Genomic DNA, 21,400 nt, shown 5'->3' with positions numbered 1-21,400 from the left:
GACAGAAGGAACTGCAGATGCTGGTATATACTGATGAAGGACACAAAGTGCTGGAGTAACCCAACGGCTCAGGCAGCATCTCTGGAGAACATGGATAGGTGACGTTTCCAGTCTGGACCATTCTTCGGCCGGTCTGAAGATAGTTGAGGTAGGGACTATTGCAATGTTTAAGGAACAATTTGACACAAGAATAGGATAGGTTTGGAGGTATTTGGGCCCAACACAGGTAGGTGGGATAAGTGTAGACGGGACAAGTTGGGCTGTGTGGGCAAGTTGGGCCAAAGGGCCTGCTTCCATGTTGTATGGCTCTATGACTCTAAAAGCACCATAGAATTATTAAGCCAAAATAGATCAACCAAGGTGTCTGAAATAGTGGAATTAGTGAGTGAATATACAACTCAAGCTTCTGAGAAAGAACCAGTATCTTTTCTGATCGCAAATACAACTGGGAGATTTACTTAAATGAACAAATAGAGAATGTGACCTTGTCTCATTACTTACTTAGACTTAGTTCCTCCCACACTGTTGAGTGCATTGGGCAGCAAGCTTTCGCCAGTCTGTTCGTTTACGTGCAACGTCTTCCACCTTGCCTCATTGGGGTTGGTGAAATATTTTTGAAAGATTTTAATTACAACTTTCTTCCAAATTGCAGTCATTTGGAAGGGCCGAATGGCCTCCTCCTGCACCTATTTTCTATGTTTCTATGTTTCTATGTGCTAAATGGATGTGAATGATGTTTGCAACTGGCTCTATCATCAGGACACCCAGTCTTGCATTGCTCCAATTCTCCACTTCCGAGACACTGAGAAAGGGTGCAGAGGAGGTCTACCATAATGTTGCCTAGATTGAGGGGGGGGGGGGGGGGGAGTGGAGGTGGAGGCAGATACAACAGTGGCATTTAAGAGACTTTTAGTTGAGCACATGGATCTGAAGGGTATGTGCAGGCAGATAAGAGCTGGTCGTGGGTCAGATGTGCCTTTCTAAACACCTGTTAAATGCCACTAAAACATAGAACATAGAAAATAAAACAGTACAGCACAGGAACAGGCCCTCAGCCCCAATATCCGTGCTGAACATGATGCCATGATAAACTACTCTCCTCTGCCTGGACGTGATCTATATCTCTCCATTCCCTGCACGTCCATGTGCCTATTTAAAAGTATAGGAAAGAACTGCAGATGCTGGTTTAAGTCTGTAATAAATGTGATGTTATCCATTTTGGTGGCAAAAACGGGAAAGCAGACTATTATCTAAACGGTGGCCGATTGGGAAAGGGGGAGATGCAGCGAGACCTGGGTGTCATGGTACACCATCATTGAAGGTAGGCATGCAGGTGCAGCAGGCAGTAAAGAAAGCGAATGGCATGTTGGCTTTCATGACATTATTGCCATAGAGTATAGGAAGGAGGTTCTACTGCAGTTGTATAGGGTCTTGGTGAGACCACACCTGGAGTATTGCGTACAGTTTTGGTCTCCAAATCTGAGGAAGGACATTATTGCCATAGAGGGAGTGCAGAGAAGGTTCACCAGACTGATTCCTGGGATGTCATGACTGTCTTATGAAGAAAGACTGGATAGACTTGGTTTATACTCTCTAGAATTTAGAAGATTGAGAGGGGATCTTATAGAAACTTACAAAATTCTAAGGGGTTGGACAGGCTAGATGCAGGAAGATTGTTCCCGATGTTAGGGAAGTCCAGGACAAGGGGTCACAGCTTAAGGATAAAGGGGAAATCCTTTAAAACCGAGATGAGGAGAACTTTTTTCACACAGAGAGTGGTGAATCTCTGGAACTCTCTGCCACAGAGGGTAGTTGAGGCCAGTTCATTGGCTATATTTAAGAGGGAGTTAGATGTGGCCCTTGTGGCCAAGGGGATCAGAGGGTATGGAGAGAAGGCAGGTACGGGATACTGAGTTGGATGATCAGCCATGATCATATTAAATGGCGGTGCAGGCTCGAAGGGCCGAATGGCCTCTACTCCTGCACCTAATTTCTATGTTTCTATGTTTCTAAGTCAAAGGTAGACACAAAATGCTGGAGTAACTCAGCATCTCTGGAGTGACGTTTCGGATGCTGAAGACGGGTCTCGACGCGAAACGTCACCCATTCCTTCACTCCTGAGATGCCGCTTGTCCCGCTGAGTTACTCCAGTGTTTTGTGTCTACCTTCTGCCTATCTAAAAGTTAGACAGATCTTTTAGCTTCTGTAAGTGTAAACTTTTAGCTGCTGGTTTCTATTTATCTACAACATTTATTGAAGATTTCACAAGATATAAGCGTATGATTGGTACGATTATGATTGATATTGAAATGACTTCATGATTAGTGCGGGCGTCAGGGGTTATGTGGAAAAGGCAGGAGAAAGGGGTTGAGAAGGAAAGATAGTTTGGCCATGATTTGGCCATGAGTTGGATGATCAGCCATGATCATATTGAATGGCGGTGCAGGCTCGAAGGGCCGAATGGCCTACTCCTGCACCTAATTTCTATGTTTCTATGTTTCTATGATTGAAAGTCAGAGTTGACTTAATGACCTAATTCTGCTCCTTGCATTTATGAACATTTTAACTGAACGATTTAAGTAATAGTATTTATCTATATGCATTGAAAAGATTTTATACCACTAGATGGTCCAGCCAACCATGTCATCTCTGGGTGCCAGCACTAACACCCACCAAATGGAGCTCAGGGCCTGGCTAACATTGACGCAGAAACACCAACCTGGCTGCTCAACACCCTGCTTGAGATCTAACTATTCCTTTGGTTTATGTTTCATTCGCAAGAAGAAGAAGACCACTAGATGGCACTGCAAACATAATGTTGAGTCAGCAAGAACCCTAAGCTACGAACAATTTTGCCTTCAATACTGGATTTATTTGTTAATTTTACTTCACCTTAATTATGCAGCATTAGGAGGATGATTATTATAATCTTGTGCAAATGCATACTGTTCTTGTCCGCAAACACTCGTTCCTGTGGTGATCTTTGGTCATGCCTGACTGCCAAGGATTTTCAATGAGAAATTGCTTTAACATTTCCCAGACAACTTGCCTGCATTAGTTTAGTTTAGAGATACAGCAGCATCGAAACAGAGCCCTTCGGCCCACCGAGTCCGTGCTGACCAACGACCACCCCATACACTAGTTCTATCCTACACTCTAGGGGCAACTTACAGAAGCCAATCAACCTACAAACGTTACCGGTTGGATGTTGGAGGAATTTTGGAGGAAACCGGAGCACCCAGAGGAAACCTACTCAGTCACAGGGAGAACGTACAGACAGAACCCGTAGTCAGGATCGAACCCGGGTCTCTGGCATTGTAAGGCAGTAACTCCACTGCTGTGCCACTGTGCATGGTTACTCCAGCAATTTGTGTATTACTGCTTTTGTAACTCCTGACTTTATTTTAGTTGGTGAGGTGGCTGCCTGAGAAAGGTACATGCTTCATTACTGCTTGCAACTTGAGGTCATTAGGCCTGCACAAAAGAAGAAAAATAAAGTTAACTACTTTATAATTATAATTAGAATAGCTTTATTGGAGCAAAATGAAGTTGTAGGAAGTCAATAGACAATAGACAATAGGTGCAGGAGGAGGCCATTTGGCCCTTCGAGCCAGCACCGCCATTCAATGTGATCATGGCTGATCATCCCCAATCAGTAACCCGTTCCTGCCTTCACCCCATATCCCCTGACTCCGCTATTTTAAAGAGCCCTCTCTAGCTCTTGAAAGCATCCAGAAAACCTGCCTCCACCGCCCTCTGAGGCAGAGAATTCCACAGATTCACCACTCTCCGTGAGAAAAAGTGTTTCCTCGTCTCCGTTCTAAATGGCTTACTCCTTATTCTTAAACTGCGGCCCCTGGTTCTGGACTCCCCCAACATCGGGAACATCAGTCCTGGAGGAACTCACTGGGTCAGGCAGCATCTGCAAGAGGAATGGACAGGTAATTTGTGGGCGGCACAGTGGTGCTACAGGTAGAGCTGCTGCTTCATAATGCAGGAGACCCGAGTTGAATCCTGACCTTGGGTGCTGTCCCTGTGGAGTTTCCACGGTCTCCCTATGACTGCATGGGTTTTCCTTCAGATGGTCTGGTTTTCTCCCACATCCCAAAGAGGTGCAGGTTTGAGAATCAAATGGCTCGGTAAATTGCCCCCAGTGTGAAGGGGAGCGGATGAGAAAATTCAACTACATAGAACTAGTGTAAACAGGCGATTGATGCCCGGTGTGGACTTGCTGGGCCTATTTCCATGCTTTATATTTAGAACCAAACGAAAACCAAAATGTTCAAAATAATAAACTTGAGCAACTTTTTCATCGGCTTTGACTTATCAAATGTAATAAATCTGCTGCAAACAGCAAGACGGTAAAGCAATATACCTCACTGATGGAGTGATGTATCCTGGAAACCACAGTCATTATTAGGTTACTTTAATCAAAAAGTTTCCAATAAATTTTTTGAAATCATTATTAGACTAAGTAAGAAGTGGTTGGCGACTGCCTTGCCTCATCAACTCTGTGTGATGGACATGTTGATGAATTCATAACTTCCCACTCTATGGAGTTTAAACGATTGGCTTGTTTTACACTATTTATGTTTTACCCATCAAATGGGGTCAAGGAAAGAGCGTTCACGTCGCGGCCCTCTTTCGACCAATCTTTCCACCACCATGCACAAGAAGCACAAGCTCAAGATCGACACCATTGTATGCAGATGCCGAGAAATGTGTTTAGCTCTGGCTGAACGATTTCTAATCTTGATGTGGACTCGATAAGATCAACAAATCATGGGTTTACTTGTTTTGATGTAAGAGTGATATAGAAGGTTTATGGTATGCTTTTGTCTTCCTTGGTTGGGGCGGTGAGTATAAGGCTCAGGAAGTCATGATGCAGCTTTGTGGGGCTTTTGGTTAGGCTGCATTTGGAGTATTCTATGCATTTCTGGTCGCCCCATTACAGGAAGGAGGTAGAAGCTTTGGAAAGGATGCCGAGGTGGTTTATGCCTGGATTAGAAGGTATTAGCAATAGGGAGAGGTTGAGCAGACTTGGATTGTTTTCTCTGGAACGCCAGAGGTTGCTGGGAGACCTGACAGATGTATCTAAAATTATGAGAGGCATAGATAGGGTAGACAGTCAGAACTTATTTCTCAATGTGGAAATGTCAGATACTGGAGGGCATGGTTTAACGTGAGATGGGCAAATTTTAAAGGAGATGTGAAGGGCAGGCATTTCTACACAGAGGGTGATGGGTGCCTGGAACACACTGCAATTGTGGCATTTAGGAGAATTTTGGATAAGCACATGGATATGCAGAGAATGGAGGGATATGGATCATGTGCAGGCAGATAATAGTTGGTTTTGGCATCATGTTCAGCACCAACATTGTGGGCTGAAGGGCCTGTTCCTGTGCTGTAATGTTCTGTGTTCTATATGATTTTACCCCTTGCAGGTAAAATTAAGCATCTGATTCTTACTTATCAAAGTTATTGTAACGTGACAGCCCATTCATCAGTTAAATCTATTTGATTTCCTCTCCACAATATGTTCTGCCATGCTATTGATTTCAAATGCAGAGGACAAACTGTTCCAACTTGAGAAGTTCTCTAAAACTTTACAGACTCTTTTGCGTTTTACCATCTGCTCGGATTGAATGTAGTTCGTGCTTGCACTAATCGTTTCTGCTCTTTATCCTCTTACAATGACGGAATGTGGCTCATTTATCAATGATTCTAAGAGGCACTTGTCAAGCTCTAAATTTGAATGAGTTTGATTAATGGTTTTGATTGAGATTCAAGCTTAAGTCTGCTAAATTGAAACACATTTACTGTTGAATTCAGGCCAAACATTTGAGTGTGGTGAAGGTAGAATTCTGAATTGTATCCATCTGAAGAATGTGTAGGTGTGATTCAAGGTTTAACTTCAAAGACCTGTTGACATGTCAAGAGCTTCCAGGTGTAGTAAAAATGGTGACATTGATAATGGGATGAACAACTAGGTTTTATAGGAGAAAAACAATGAGGGAGAAATTAGAAGGGAGAAATAGAAAGTGGGCAAGTTAAAGGCAACAGATAAGCAATGAACATAGAACAGTACAGCACAGGAACAGGCCCTTTGGCCCATAATATAGGTGCCGAACATGAGGCCATGATAAACTAATCTCCTCTGCCTGCACTTGATTAATATCCCTCTGTTCCCGACATAGCCATGCGCTCATCTAAAAGCCTTTTACCCATCACTATTAGGTCTATATTTATTAAGGAAGTGGTAGAACATGAATTTTGTTACAGTTAGGAATGGATGTGAGGAACATCTTGGACACCTTTTGAAGATGGAAGAGAGAAGTCTAGCAAGTGATAGGTGGATACATGTGTGGGAGGGGGGGGGGGTTGATTGGCAGATGGTTGGATAAAGGCCCGAGATGAAAAGTGTGAGATAAGGATGGAAGAGGTGCGAATTGTGAAACTAGAGGAAGGAATATTGGTGGAAGGGGATGGGGGAGGAAGGAGAAATGGGTATGAATCTCGGAGTGGAACAGGAAAGAAAGGGGGAAGGGAAAAATAAGAGAGAGTGGTCTTGTTTGTAAGTGTTATCTAAAGTTTAAGAATTCAATGTTCATACTGCTAGGTTGTAAGCTACCTAAGATTACTAGATGGCTATGTGAGGAGACTGGGAATAGAAACATATGCTAATAGGATGATTTAAGACAGATGGAAAACAGAAGCATAACTTTCACCAGACAAATTGGACCATATTGTTAGATTCCACTGAATTCTATACATTTTGCAATATGCTCAACTAAAGTTTGATAAATCATCTTTTGCCTGCAACAGTCTGGGTTGCTATTTGAGTCATTTGTCTCTGATATGGTTTCAATTAATTTAAGAAACAACCCTTGATGGATTGCTGATATCATTAGTGTTTTGCCAGATTGCAATTGAGATAACTCTTTAGATGAAACCATATTCATTTTAACAAGGAGCATGATGATAGAAGAAGGATATGGTTCGCCTGATCTTTTAGACTTTAGATTTTAGTCTTTAGAGATACAGCGCAGAAACAGGTCCTTCATCCTACCGAGTCCACGCCAAACTGATCATCCCATGCACTAGCACTATCCTACACTAGGGACAATTTACAATTGTGAATGAATGAAGACAAGTCACAGGGAAATTCTTTGCATGCAAATACTCGTCCATAAAGGACTCTGATAAAGTACCCCCGCGCCAGGTCCCCCTTTCACAGACAAACCGCGTATTAACCGACAAACCCTGTATGTCTTTGGAGTGTGGAAGGAAACCGGAGCACCCGGATAAAACCCACGCGGGAGAACCTACAAACTCCGTACAGACAACATTGATAGACAGAATCGAACCCGGGCCACTGGCGATGCAAGGCAGCAGCGTTACTGTGCCAACCCATACCCATCTAAACACCTAATTACATCTTTCTAAGGCCTATCTGGAAAATCGTTGAATATTCCTCTTTTCTCTGAGGGTGACTGGCCAACTTTTGTGACAAGGCCTTGTCATCTGAAAATGGCCTGAAACTGAGACCAAAATACATTTGTACAGGAGCACTTCCCAACGATGAATCATCAGGCATACACAAGTGGTTAAGTGTAAAATTGTCAGCAAATTTAAAAACAAAAGAAAAAATATTATAATAATATTGGAAGCAAAGGAAAAGATAATGAAAAGGGTGAGAGTCAAGAGTGTTTTATTGTCATATGTCCCATATAAAAAAAATGAAATTCTGACTTGCAGCAGCACAACAGAATATGTAAACAAAGTATACTATAAACAATATGATAAATGAGAAAAAAAAGTTCAGTGTGTGTATATATACACATACTTCATAAGCACTATTGTAATTAAGGTATTTCAAGATATTTTTCAGCTTTTAAATACTTTCAGGAATATCCAGATTATGCATATTTATCATATTTGGTCACTTCCTCCTTTTGGAGCAATTCAGCATTGAAACAGGCCCTTCAGCCCACCAGGTCCACATTGGCCATCGATCACCTGTTCACACTGATTCTATGCCAACCAACTTTCTCATCCACTCCCCAGGCACTGGGGACAATTTACAGAGGTTGATTAACTTACAAATCCGCACGCCTTTCGGACATGTGAAGAAAACCGCATAGTCATAAGGAGAACTTGCAAACTCTACTTGGACAGCACCCGAGGTCAGAATCGAATGTGGACCTCTGGCTTCGTTAGGCAACGACTCTATCAACTGCGCCACCGTGATTCTCTTTTGTCTGTTGCACCAACCGTTCTTGCTATTGGTCCTTCTCACCAACAAAATGGTAGCCACGGGCTTAAATTGAAGTAAACTGAATGGAGTGGCACGGTGGCGCAGATGCTGCCTTACGGCGCCAGAGCCCCAGGTCCCGTGTTCGATCTTGACTACGGGTGCTCATCTGTACGGAATTTGTACGTTCTCCCCGTGACCTGTGTGGGTTTTCTCCGAGATCTTCAATTTTCTCCCACACTCTAAAGATGTACAAGTTTGCAGGTTAATTGGCTTGGTATTAAATGTAAAGTGTTAATGTGCGGGGATTGCTAGTCTGTGCGGACTCCGTGGTCTGAAGGGCCTGTTTCCACGCTGTATCTCTAAACAAAACTAAACTAAACTAGAGGAGGTTCATTGCTTCTGTTGCCTGAGGGAGGGAGGGATGGATTTTTACTTTTACCACTCGACCACAATCTATGGATCCCTCAAGAGTAATTGCTGCTGGAAATTATGAGCAAATGAATCCGTAAGATAAAGAATTGAAAGATTCAAAATCGTGAATGTGCCGTTGCCATAACAACCAGAATCAAAGAGAATTGATCCAAGTTTACCTAAAAATCATTTGGATATCTCCTCAAAATATTTAACCTTCAAATTAAGCTCTGACATGCCAGCATATGAACGTATAATGCATTTTGTGATTTTTCTTTTCCATTAATGGTGGTGCTAAAACTCATATAAATCATTTAATGACTGCAGAAATGCCTAATTATTTATGCCTTTCTCATTTAATTTCTGACATCCTCTGCTTTCAATTACAACAATGATTTTTTTCAGCATCCAGTGATTAACATGTGCCTTTTGGTCAATGCACGTGGAGATCAATTTAGGGACTGAATATTTTTTTTTATACAGCGTTTCAATAGAGTTGCATTTTCCTTATGTATGTGAAATATCTTTCTTGGACGATAGGTTGTCCCAGGTTTAGTGATTTGGTTGCTGGTCTCAGCCACAAAGCATCTGTGATATTTGAGCTCCTGATACCTGCCGCGTTTTCCACAGAGGGAGACACAAGGAACTACACATGATTTTTTTACAAAAAAAATAACACAAAGTGCTGGAGTAACACAGCGGGTCAGGCAGCATCTCTGGAGAACATGGATAGATGATATTTTGGATCTGGACCCTTCTTCATTGAGAAGGGTCCTGATCCAAACCGTCTCCTATCCATGTTCTCCAGAGATGCTGCTTGACCCATTGAGCTACTCCAGCACTTTGTGTCATTTTTGTTGTGATATTTAAGCTCCTGGTTATTGCCATGTTTCCCACAGATACATCTTGTTGATTGGTTCATAATCATTACACAAAACAAAATTAAGTTATGAGAAAAAGTACATCCAAAACCAAATAAATCAACATATATCTTTGAATAACCACAACGACTTTTCTGTCCGTGGGCAGAATGGATTTTCAAGTTTGATTGATTGTAAGATACAGATGGCCCACTGAGTCTACGCCGACATTGATCACCCGTTCACACAAGTTCTATGCTATCCAACTTTCCCTGGCACTGTGAAGCAGTAGCTCTAGCAGCTGCATCACTGTGCTTCCCACTATTATATCCTCAGACCTGATAATTATCCCAGGCATTCAAACGTGACATTTTTCCTTTTCCTGTTTTCGATAGTCTTTGTCTCCAAAATTCAAGATTTTATTTTTAAACATTGCTTCAAATTTCTTTACAGCTGTTTCTTATATAGTATTAAATTAAAGGATAGGTACTGTCAGATGAGTGATTGCCGCTAAGAATATTTTTTTTTGTTAGTCATGGTTTCATACAGCGTAGAAACAGGCCCTTCTGCCCAACTTGCCCACACCGACCAACATGTCCTATCTACACGATTCTCACCTGCCTGTGTTTGGCCGATATCCTTCTAAACCTGTCCTACCCATGTACCTGTCTAAATGTTTATTTTAAACATTGTGATAGTATCTGCCTCAACTAGTCCTCTGGCAGCTCATTCCATGCACCCACTGCCCTTTGTGTGGAAAAAGTTGTTGAATATGTCTTTGTTGGAATACGTTTAGGTAGAATTTTTATTTGGTCAAGCGTAATCGGGGCGGAAGGTTTTGCATAACAATTCTGAAATGTAGGGAATGATGGAAATTATTCAGATTTAAAAAATCGTTAAAGAACTGTGTTTGACAAAGGATTTATCTGTTTGAAACCTGCATTTGCAGCAAGGAGAGGAATATGTTGTACGGCAGTCACAACATGTCTCAAAAGAAGTGTGCACAGCCAAGTAATTAAGTTTTCAATTGTGACAATTTGAAAGATCAATCACTATAATTCTAGGGATATTCCAACACTTACTTCAATCTTCCTGCCATTGGTGCTGTGTTGAACACCTCAGCATCAGAACTTTTAACCACTTGGAAACAATCCATGAATTTTCTCATTTCCATTAGGTGGATATGGATGAGGAGGGTTTTTGATTGAAATCACAAAAAGTGTGATTTAAGGATAGAAGAGGTGCATTGTGAAGCCAGAGGAATGAATATAGGTGGAAAGGAACAAGAGAGAGAGAGAGAGAGAGGGGGAACAAGATAAATGGGTCCAAAGGAGTGAAAGGGGAGGCAAGGGGTGGTTTGTCGATAGGTTAGTTATATTGAATTCTCCAATTTTAGGTAACTTTTTTTATTTATTTATTTTTTTATTTTATTAGAAGTTAATACAGCACAAAACAGTACAGTGGAACCTAATTTTAGGTGCCAACTATGTAATACCATAATCCATTCTATGTACAACCTCTAGTTTTATGTTATGAGAAGGAAGTAAGCAAGACAAGAAAAAGAAAACAATAGAAAGAGGAAAAAGTGGAAAAATAGATGGTAGAGAGTAGAAAAACGTGAAGTGTGTATATAAAAAATAAAAAAGGAAGAGAGAAAGTGGAAAGTAGAAATAGAAGAGAAGGCCCCTTAAAAGAGAATTTTTCAAATCTGTATTCGGAGATGTAGATCTATCCGCGTCATGAACTGAAATCAGCAATCTTTACGGTACCGCTGCATCACATGATTCCAAAAAGTCGATGAAAGGAGACCAACTCCTTAAGAATTGGTCATATTTATCTATTAGTCAGAGTCTCATTTCTTCAAGGCGTGCTATGTCCATCATATTCCTAATCCACATTTTAACAGTTGGTATGGTTGTATTTTTCCAAAATTTAAGTATCAATTTCTTTCCAATTATTAACCCATAATTAAAAAAAACATTTTGATCTTTATTTAAATTGGTATCTTCTCCTATTATTCCAAATATAATCCATTCCGTTTTGGGTTCTATTCTTGACTTGAAAATCTTTGTAAATATATCAAATATATCATTCCAAAATTTATTCAACTTTGTACATCCTACAAATGAATGTGTTATATTAGCGTTTTGAAACAAACATTTATCGCATCTGGGAGAGACGTTTGGATAAAATTTATTCAACCTCGTTTTTGAATAATATAGTCTATGTAATAATTTGAATTGAATTAAATTATGTCTTGCATTAATAGAACAGTTATGTGTATTCATCAAATACTTTTCCCATCTATCCTTCGAGATCTTTATCATTAGCTCGTTCCCAATCTTCCCTTAATGCTTCTGTTGAGGGTGATTCTCTATTTAATATATTATTATAAAAGTATGATATTAATTTTTGTGAATCAGCCTTAATATTCATTGCTTCTTCTAAAGGATCTAAAAATATAGTTTGAAATCTATGTGTATATTTCTTCATAAAGTCACATACCTGTATATATTTAAAATATTGATTATCCTTCAATTTAAATTTTAATTTTAATTGTTGAAATGAATTTCCCCCCTCCCCCTCCGCCGACTATTGTCTTTTTATCTCTGGCCCGTGTCCAACCATTTGCCAATCATAAATAAAACCCACACTTGTATCCACCTATCACTTAAAAAAAAATTTAAATTCAGAGATACAGCTTCAGCCCACCTACTCCGTGCCGACCAGCGATCACCGTATACTCTAACACTATCCTACTTTGCCCTATACGAGGGTCAATTTACAATCTTTTACCAAAGCCAATTAACCTACAATCCTGTACGTCTTTGGAGTGTGGGTGGAAACCGAAGCACCTGGAGAAAACTTGCACGGTCACGGGAAGAACGTACAAACTCCACACAGACAGCACCCATGTTCAGGATTGATCCTGGGTCTCCGGTGCTGTGAGGCAGCAGCTCTACCGCTCTGCTCTGCCACTGTGCCAGGCATTGTCCTGCATCACATTTTCTTCCAGCTTTCTCTGCCCTTCTCCCCAGTGGCGGACTGGGTCTAAAAATATTGGTTGCCAGGAGACAAAGGGGGGCCCACTTCATCAGGGGCCCACTTGCCATCGGGCAAGCTGACACCCTGGCCAGTCCGCCACTACTTCTCCCACCTCCCCTACCACAATCAGTCTGAGCACTGGCTGAAACATCCCCTATCCATATTCTCCGGAGATGCTGCCTGACCCGTCGACTTACTCCAACACGTTATTAGGAATCTGAGCTCTGATTATGTAGAACAAACATGGTTTACCTGGTCCATTGAGGAAATTATGCGCTACTTCACTCCTCTTCACATAATCCCAGCTAACAGTGTTATGACGCTCTATTCTTATCTTCCTCTTGACTTTACCTCGTTTACTTTAAGTGCATTCACAATCCTCACATGAAGCATTCTTTGTATAGGAAGGAACTGCAGATGCTGGTTTAAACCAAAGATAGACACAAAAATCTGGAGTAACTCAGCGGTACAGGCAGCATCTCTGGAGAGAAGGAATGGGTGACGTTTCGGGTTGAGACCCTTCTTCAGACCTTGGTAGCTGTGAACTTTGAGAGTCTCACTGAGAGTCTACTATTTATGACTGTTTATGTATATATTTTACTGAATTACATGCAAACCTAAGAATTTCACAGTAAGTACATTTGACAATAAAGTACCATTGAATTGTCTTTATATTTTCATCTGCACATAGATCAGAATCAGTCCAGCTACTGAACATTCACTAATTTAGTGGGCGGCACAATGGCGCAGCAGTAGAGTTACTTCCTTTCAATGCCAGAGCCCCGGGTTCAATCTAATCACAGGTGCTGCCTGTATGAAGTTTGTATGTTCTCCCTGTTTCCGCATGGGTTTTCTCCGGGTGTTCCTTGTCCCCCCCACAATCCAAAGATGTGCAGGTTTGTGGGTTAATATGCTGCTGTAAATTGTCCACAGTGTGAAGAACAGCATCTCATATTTTGCTTGGGCAGTTTACACCCCAGCAGTATGAATGTTGACTTCTCTAACTTCAAGTAATCCTTGCTTTCCCTCTCTCTCCATCCCTCTCCCATCCTAGTTATCCAGTCTGACTGTCCTGATTACATTTTATCTCTGCATGCTTCATTGATCACTTTCCTGAGCTAACTATGATCTATTCTACATTTTCCTTGAACCTCATCCCCTTTGATGTCTTGTTTTCACACCTTGCCCTTCCTTATCTCTGTGTCTTCCTCTCCCCAGACTCTCAGTCAGAAGTAGGGACTCGACCCGAAATGTCACCCATGCCGTCTATCCAGAGGAGCAGCCTGTCCCGCTGAGTTACTCCAGCATTTTATGTCGATCTTCAGTTTAACAGCATCTGCTGTTCCTTCCTACACTAAACTAATTTATAATTGTGTTTATGTGTATATGGTTTCACTAGACTGCATGCAAAACAAAGAATGTTGCTCTCTTTAAGTACATGTGACAATAATGTACCATTGAATTGACTTTATAGTTTCATCTGCACATTCATCAGAATCAGTCCAGCCACTGAAAATGTACTCATTTGTTTCCTCTGCACCAAATCTTGTTACCTGCAACAATGCCAAGCATCTCTAAGATCTATTGACTGTATGCCATTTATTTTTTGTATTTATTTTTGACTATGCTATTTACTCTTTGTCTGTATTACTGGATTCATAAGGTATTTATGATTATGCATCAGCTGTGGGTTCTGTTTAGATTCCACGTCGTCATATTTGTGCTGCCACTGTGGGGATTGTAGAGCACTGAAAAAAGGCATCTAATACCTGGGCAAATCACTAACTCATCAGATATATGGTATACTTCAGTTGGGTCCAGGAATGGCCAACACAGGTTTGGTGTCAATGTCCAATGCAAAAGATATACTTAATAAAAACTAACGGAGCCTTGTTCTAACCGAAGCATAGTTTTTCGTATGTAGAAAAAGAAGGGTCCCGATCCGAAATTTTGTCTACCATGTCCTCCACGGATGCTGTCTGACCCGCTGAGTTACTCCAGCACTTTGTGTCTTCTGATTTCAGAGATTCAAAGTAATAGCAGTCAGAGCTTTCCTGGAATTATTCGGGACATAGAAGACGAGAAGTTAAGTCTGAATTAGAATGCTAATGGAAGAAATATTCCAAATTTCAGGCTTTAGAGTTTTACTTTAGACTTGCGTGGAAACTAGCCTTTTGGCCCACCGAGTCCTTGCCGACCAGCGATCACCCCGACACTAACACTACCCTACACACTATGGAGGAGTTCCAATTTTACCAAAGCTAATTTACCTACAAACCTGTACGTCTTTTGGAGTGTGGGAGGAAACCGGAGCACCCGCAGAAAACCCACGTATTCACAGGGAGAACGTACAAACTCCGTACAGACGCACCCGGCCAGGATCAAACTTGGGTCTTTGATGCTGCACCGCAGCAACTCTACCACTGCGCCTTAGCTTTTGGTATGTGAAGTATCTCAATAATCCCAACCGTGGCTCTGACAGTTGCTATGAGTGATTAATGTCACCTTGCAGACAGATAACAGTGGCAACAATTAAGGCTCAGCGATGTTTGTATTTGCTCAGGAGGTGACAGATTTACTGCTCTGGCTGATGAATATGTTCATTATTCAGAAGGTAGAGAGAAATAGTTGAGCACAGCAAAAAATTAATCACCTTTTCAGCTCTAGCAGTTTGTTTAGTGTCTCTAACTGCCAACAACATATAATATCAGTAGATACACAAGTTGATGTTACCCTAGATAGACACAAAAAGCTGGAGTAATTTAGCAGGTCAGACAGCATCTCTGGAGAAAAGGAATAGGTGACGTTTTCGGTCGAGACTCTTCGTCAGACTATATTGTCCCCCTATATTTTTATTTATTTGTGGCATTAATTTTCCCTGATCTATGTCACCCTACTCACTGCAGTTCCATATGTCTTTCTAAAAGCCACTATCGTATCTGCCTCTGGCAGTGCGTTCCAGGCTCCCACTACTCTCTGTGTATAAAAACTTGCCCCGAACATCTCCATTAAACTTTCTCCTTCTCACCTTATAGCTAAGCCCTCTGGTGTTGGACGTTTCCACCATGGGAAAAACATTTTGACTCTCTACCCTATCTATGCTTTTCATCATTTTATGTACTTCAAATCCCTCCTCAACCTCTAACATTCCAGAGAAAAAAAACCCAAGTCTATCCAATCACTCCTTGTAGCTGAAAGCCTTTAATCAAAGCAGCATTTTGATTAACCTCCACTGTATTCTCCCCATGGACTCCACATCTTTCCTGTATTGCTCACAATACTCCAAATGTGACTGGGCAAAAGTCCTATAAAGCTGAAGATGAGTGATTAATGAGTTATGAGTGATTTATCTACAGTGAATTGCATGGTATATGCCCTAGCCACTCACAGGATCATCCACAACAACATCTAAATCATACGGAGAGAGACACAAACTACTGGAGTAACTCAGCGGGGCAGGCAGCATCTCAGGAGAGAAGGAATGGGTGACATTTTGGGTCAAGACCCTTCTTCAGACCCGAACCGAAATGTCACCCAGAGATGCTGCCTGGCCCGATGAGTTACTCAAGCATTCTGTGTCTATCTTCAGTGTAAACCAGTGTCTGCAGTTCCTTCCCGCACTCTAAATCATATGGAGTTTACTCGGGAAGTAATCCAACTGCACAATGTACTTAACTGGTAAGTAGTTTATAATTAACTTGTATGTAAAGAATTAGGTGTGTTATATACTGTCATTTACCCATTTGAATCAATGGTGAAGTGCCTGTATGTTGAAATGGTTTGTGTGAATAACATTTCATGAACGAGAGGGGATGTAAAATTCAATTGGTGTAAGATCACAGGGCTAGAAGTTTGCTATTTATTCATAGATTCACCAGTCAGCTCAGGCAGCATCCATCGAGGGTATGGTGCCCAGTGGCGCTAGGGTTGAGCCACTACCTCACATCACCAGAGAGTCAGGCTTGACCCCACCCTAGTCGTCTTGCTAGCTTCACTGTTCGTATCCCTTCATTATCACCTCTTCACCAGCCAACAATGGACCTTTGTGGGCTCCACCTTTCCTGAGTCATCGGTGCCGACTCTGATTTGTTCTGTACCATTTCATACCTCTAGTTTCCCTCTCTCCTGATCCTCAGTCTGAAGACTGGTTTCGACACAAAACATAATCAATTCCTTTTCTCCAGAGATGCTGCATGACCCGCTGAGTTATTCCAACATTTTGTGTCTATCTTTGGTATAAACTGGCATCTGCAGTTCCTTCCCACACAGATGAGAGTGGTTTGATTAGCAAGGTTCAGGTTTAAATAGCGGGGAGTGATGGGGATTGAGTTGTTAAATTGGCAATAGAGTTCAGAATAAACTAATACTTAGTTGAAAAAACAATTGTTTACCTAGTTTTAATTAAGTTTAGTTTATTATTGTCATGTGTGGTGTCATGATGTAGTTAAAAGTCTGAAGAAGGGTTTCAGCCCAAAACATTACCTACTTGCTTCGCTCCATAGACACTGCCTCACCCACCGAGTTTCTCCAGCACTTTTGTCTACCAGCATCTGCAGTTCCTTCTTAAACATGTAGTTAAAAGCTTTTGTTTGAGTGTTATCCAGACAATAAAAGACTGGATGTTAAATAAGCAAAGATTCAAAGATATGCAGAAAGTCAAGCAGAACAGAAACAAATCTTTCGGTCTAACTTTTCCTTGCGACCAAGTTGCCCCATTCAAGCCAGTGTTTTGTCCATGTCCCTCTAAATCTCTCCTGTCCATGCAATTGTCCAACTATCTTTTAAGTGTTGTTGTTTTACCTGAATATATTACATTAATTTAAAATGTAAGCCTAAATCTTCACCAAACAGCTAAGGCCAATAGTCACCTCCCTATAAAGCCCATATATACACTGGACACAGTAGCAAAGCAGTAGAGTTGCTGCCTTACAGCGCCAAATATCAGGTGTGATCTTGGCTATGGGTGCTGTCTTTATGGAGTTTGCACGTTCTCCGTGTGACCACGTGGGTTTTCTCCAGGTGCTCCGGCTTCCTCCCACATTCCACAGATGTGCAGGTTTGTAGGTTAATTGGCAGCTGTCAATTGCCCCTAGTGTGCAGGATGCCGACTGGCACAACATTGAACTACAGGTTAACCACTGATTTTCCGCACCCTTGGTTCCAAAGGCGTACCATATTATCAGTTTTTCCAGACAGACGGAGGACATGGCCTTTGGTGGCCTGGGTGGAGGGGGGGGCGGGGGCCGGGGCTGCAAGATGCCGGCCCGCAATGTCAACGTTGGAGGTCGAATATGGGAACAGATCTGCCGGCTCCGCTGCGCCAGAGTTCCAGAGCTCCGGCCGCAGGATGCAAATTCGATCCGCCAATCAGCTGCGGAAATCCTGATGAGGTCAAGATTGGCCACCGCCCCCTGCCTAGGCATGTTTAGGGGGGCCTCAAAGGACCCCCCCCCCCGCCCAACCCCTCCCTTTGAGGTCCCCCTGAAAATGCCCAGGCCGGGGGAGGGAGGAGGGAGGGAATTTCAAGTTCGCTCTTGTAATTTTGTCCGGATTGAAGGACCACCAGTTAGCGGAAAATCGATGGTAGACCTGTAGTGTACGGGTGATCGCGAGTTGGTGCACACGTGGTGGGCTGAAGGCCCAGTGCGGATAATTCACCGGGTTCTCATGAGGGGAGAATACAGTATATGAGATCTATTTTATTCTGTTCATGTTTTCAGTCGATTTTTTTTGCTGAAAAGAAAGTTACTTTCTTCTCTTGCACTGAATTGAAGAATTGTCTCCATTTTATTCATGATGAAAGCATTAAAAAAATGTTTGATTTAAGATTTCTAATCATAAATCCTACAGCATAACATGAAATGTCACTAATTTCCACTTAACGTATAATTCAGTTCTATATATCTACCTGCATAATTCAAAGGCATCTAAGAAAGACACATTTAGCCAGCGTGGTCTCAGCTAAATCCTAATCGATTAAAATCACATTAAAATTTTTCATCATTACAGAAATTTCAGCATAAATGTAGACTATGCATCCAATAATACTGCTGGATGGAATTATGCAAGAATAAGTCTCTTGAATAACTGCTTCTCTATTCATTACACAGTCCGTTTAATGTTTTTCTTTAACACTTTTAATTCCCTTTTAAATTTCATGACTCAGCATTGAAACTACTTTCAGTAACACATCCCATGTTTTAATAACTTATTGCTTGGAAAGTAAGTCTGATCCACTTTCAAAAGTTTGTTCTCAAACTGCAGTGGCGCAGTGGGTCGAGCTGCTGCCTCACAGCGCCAGAGACCCCAGTTCAATCCTGACCTCGGGTGCTCACCGTGTGGAGTTTACATGTTCACCATGTGAGTGCGTGAGTTTCCTCCGGCTGCTCCGATTTCCTCAGCCATCCCAAAGACGTTTGCAGGGTAATTGGCCCTCTGTAAATTGCCCCGAGCGTGTATAGAGTGGATGTGAAAGTGGGATAACATGGAGCTAATGTAAACGAGTGATCAATGGTCAGTGTGGTCTTCGAGGGCCTGTTTCCAAGCTATAACTTTAGATCAATCAAAAAAATGCTAATTCTTGATAAAAGGATATAGTACTGGAGTAACCCTCACTTGTGTCCACCTGCCCGGCTTTGTACTTCACTTTGTACCTCACCCCCCCCCCCCCCCCTCCCCACAACCCCATCCCTTTTACAGCTTTCTCCTCACTACTACAATCAGCCTGAAGAAGTATCTCGACCCGAAACGTCGCCTATCCATGTCTTCCAGAGATGCTGCCTGACCTGCTGAGGTACTCCAGCACTTTGTGTTCTAGGCAAGATTCCAGTATCTGCAGTTCCTTGTGTTTCAACTATAAAGACAGAGGGCACAGCCTCAGAATAAAAGGATGTACCTTAAGAAAAGGGAGGAAAAGGAGGAATTTATTTTGTCAGAGGGTGATGAATCTGTGAGATTCATTACCACAGACGGCTGTGGAGGCCAAGTCATTGGGTATTTTGATAGGAGATTGATAGGTTCTTGATTAGTAAGGGTGTCAAATGTTATGGGAAAAAGGCAGGAGAATTGGATTGAGAGGGAAAGATAGATCAGCCATGATTGAATGGCAGAGTAGACGGGCTGAATGGCCTTATTCTGCTCCTATCACATGACCATGTATGTTGTGATTATCTAATTGAGAACATATGAGATATTTCCAAGAAGCTGTCAGCACTCAAAGAGTTAAAGCTGATTAATTTCAGATAAATATGTCTACAGACAACAATGTTTATTTTAAACTCATAAAATCATAGTCGTAGAGTGATACAATGTGGAAACAGGCCCTTCGGCCCAACTTACCCACACACCTGCCAACATGTCCCAGCTACACTAGTCCCACCTGCCCTCTTTGGTCCATATCCTGCCAAACCTGTCAAATACATGTACTGTCCAACTGTTTCTTAAATGTTGGGATAATCCCTGCCTCTACTACCTCCCCTGGCAGCTTGTTCCATTCATTCTCCACTTTTTGTGTGAAAAAGTTACCCCTCAGATTCCTATTAAATCTTTTCCCCCTCACCTTAAACCTATGTCCTCTGGTTCTCGATTCACCTGCTTTGGGCAAGAGAGTTTGTGCATGTACCCGATCTATTCCTCTTATGCTTTTTCATTGAACAATTGGATAGTTTGAAGTCACATCTATTGACTAAATCATTAGTCCAATGCCCTGAGTCCTCAGATTAACACGGACAATCAGGGACTTTCTACTTATGGGAGCTGGAACTAATTTTCATTCTAACATTGATTTAATATGCCTGCAAGGAACAAAAACCTGCTTTGTGAAGCAGTTGAAGAAGATTCTGTAGATGACTTCTATCAACTATAAAAATTAGTCACCTCAGGCAATTAATAAAGCTGTTGCTAAAATTATTATCATTAAATTGCATTTGTTAGAATTCCAATTTCTGATATAATTTTGTTGCCCAAAATGATCTAACATTGTAAAATTGGTTTTGGTTGTTTATGAAAACTAGAGTCACATTTTTATTGCAGGCATAAGTTGCTTGTCAAATATTACACACTCAGCCCAAATCAACATGGGATACCATAGATTAGTGTGAATGGATGATCGATGGTTGGCGTGGACTCAGTGGGCCAATGGACCTGTTTCCATGCTGTATCTCTAAAATAACCTTGAATCATTCAGCACAATAATAAGTTATGAATGTATGCTTTGCAGTAACATTACTCATGTGAAATAAAACTATACCACGTTTAAAAAAGGGGCATGTTTGGCAGCACATTGTCACGGCTGGCATAGCTGCTGCCTCACAGCGCCATAGACCCGAATTCAATTCTGACCTCAGGTTTTAAACGTTGCCTATTTCCTTCGCTCCATAGATGCTGCTGCACCCGCTGAGTTTCTCCAGCCTTTTTGTGTACCCGAGAGAAAAGACTGGTTCTGTTTGATCCTTGCCTTTTCTCGCCTCCAGCCCTTCTCCTCCACCACCCTCCCCCCTCCCCACTTACTATTTTCAGACTGAATAAGGTTCCCGACCTGAAAGGTTATCCATTCCTTTTCTCCAGAGATACTGCCTGACCGCTAAGTTGCTCCAGCACTTTGTGTCTATCTTTGGCTTAAACCAGTATCTGTAGTTCTTTGTTTCTACAAGGGTGCCAAAGCTGGGAACATATGTTTAGAGAGAAGATAACATTTAACTTTGTAAATAGTCCTTCAGATGCTCAACAATCCACTGTGCGTGGCTTAAATATTAATAAGTATATGATAATGGATGCAGCATAATTGTCATTCTTGTAAGGTTCATCTGCTATTTAACAAAATGCTCTT

This window comes from Leucoraja erinacea, chromosome 24 (genome assembly GCF_028641065.1).
Source record: "Leucoraja erinacea ecotype New England chromosome 24, Leri_hhj_1, whole genome shotgun sequence".
NCBI classification, from domain to species: Eukaryota; Metazoa; Chordata; class Chondrichthyes; order Rajiformes; family Rajidae; genus Leucoraja; species Leucoraja erinaceus.
The sequence above is the reverse complement of the archived record's forward strand: the minus strand, read 5'-3'. Positions refer to the sequence as shown.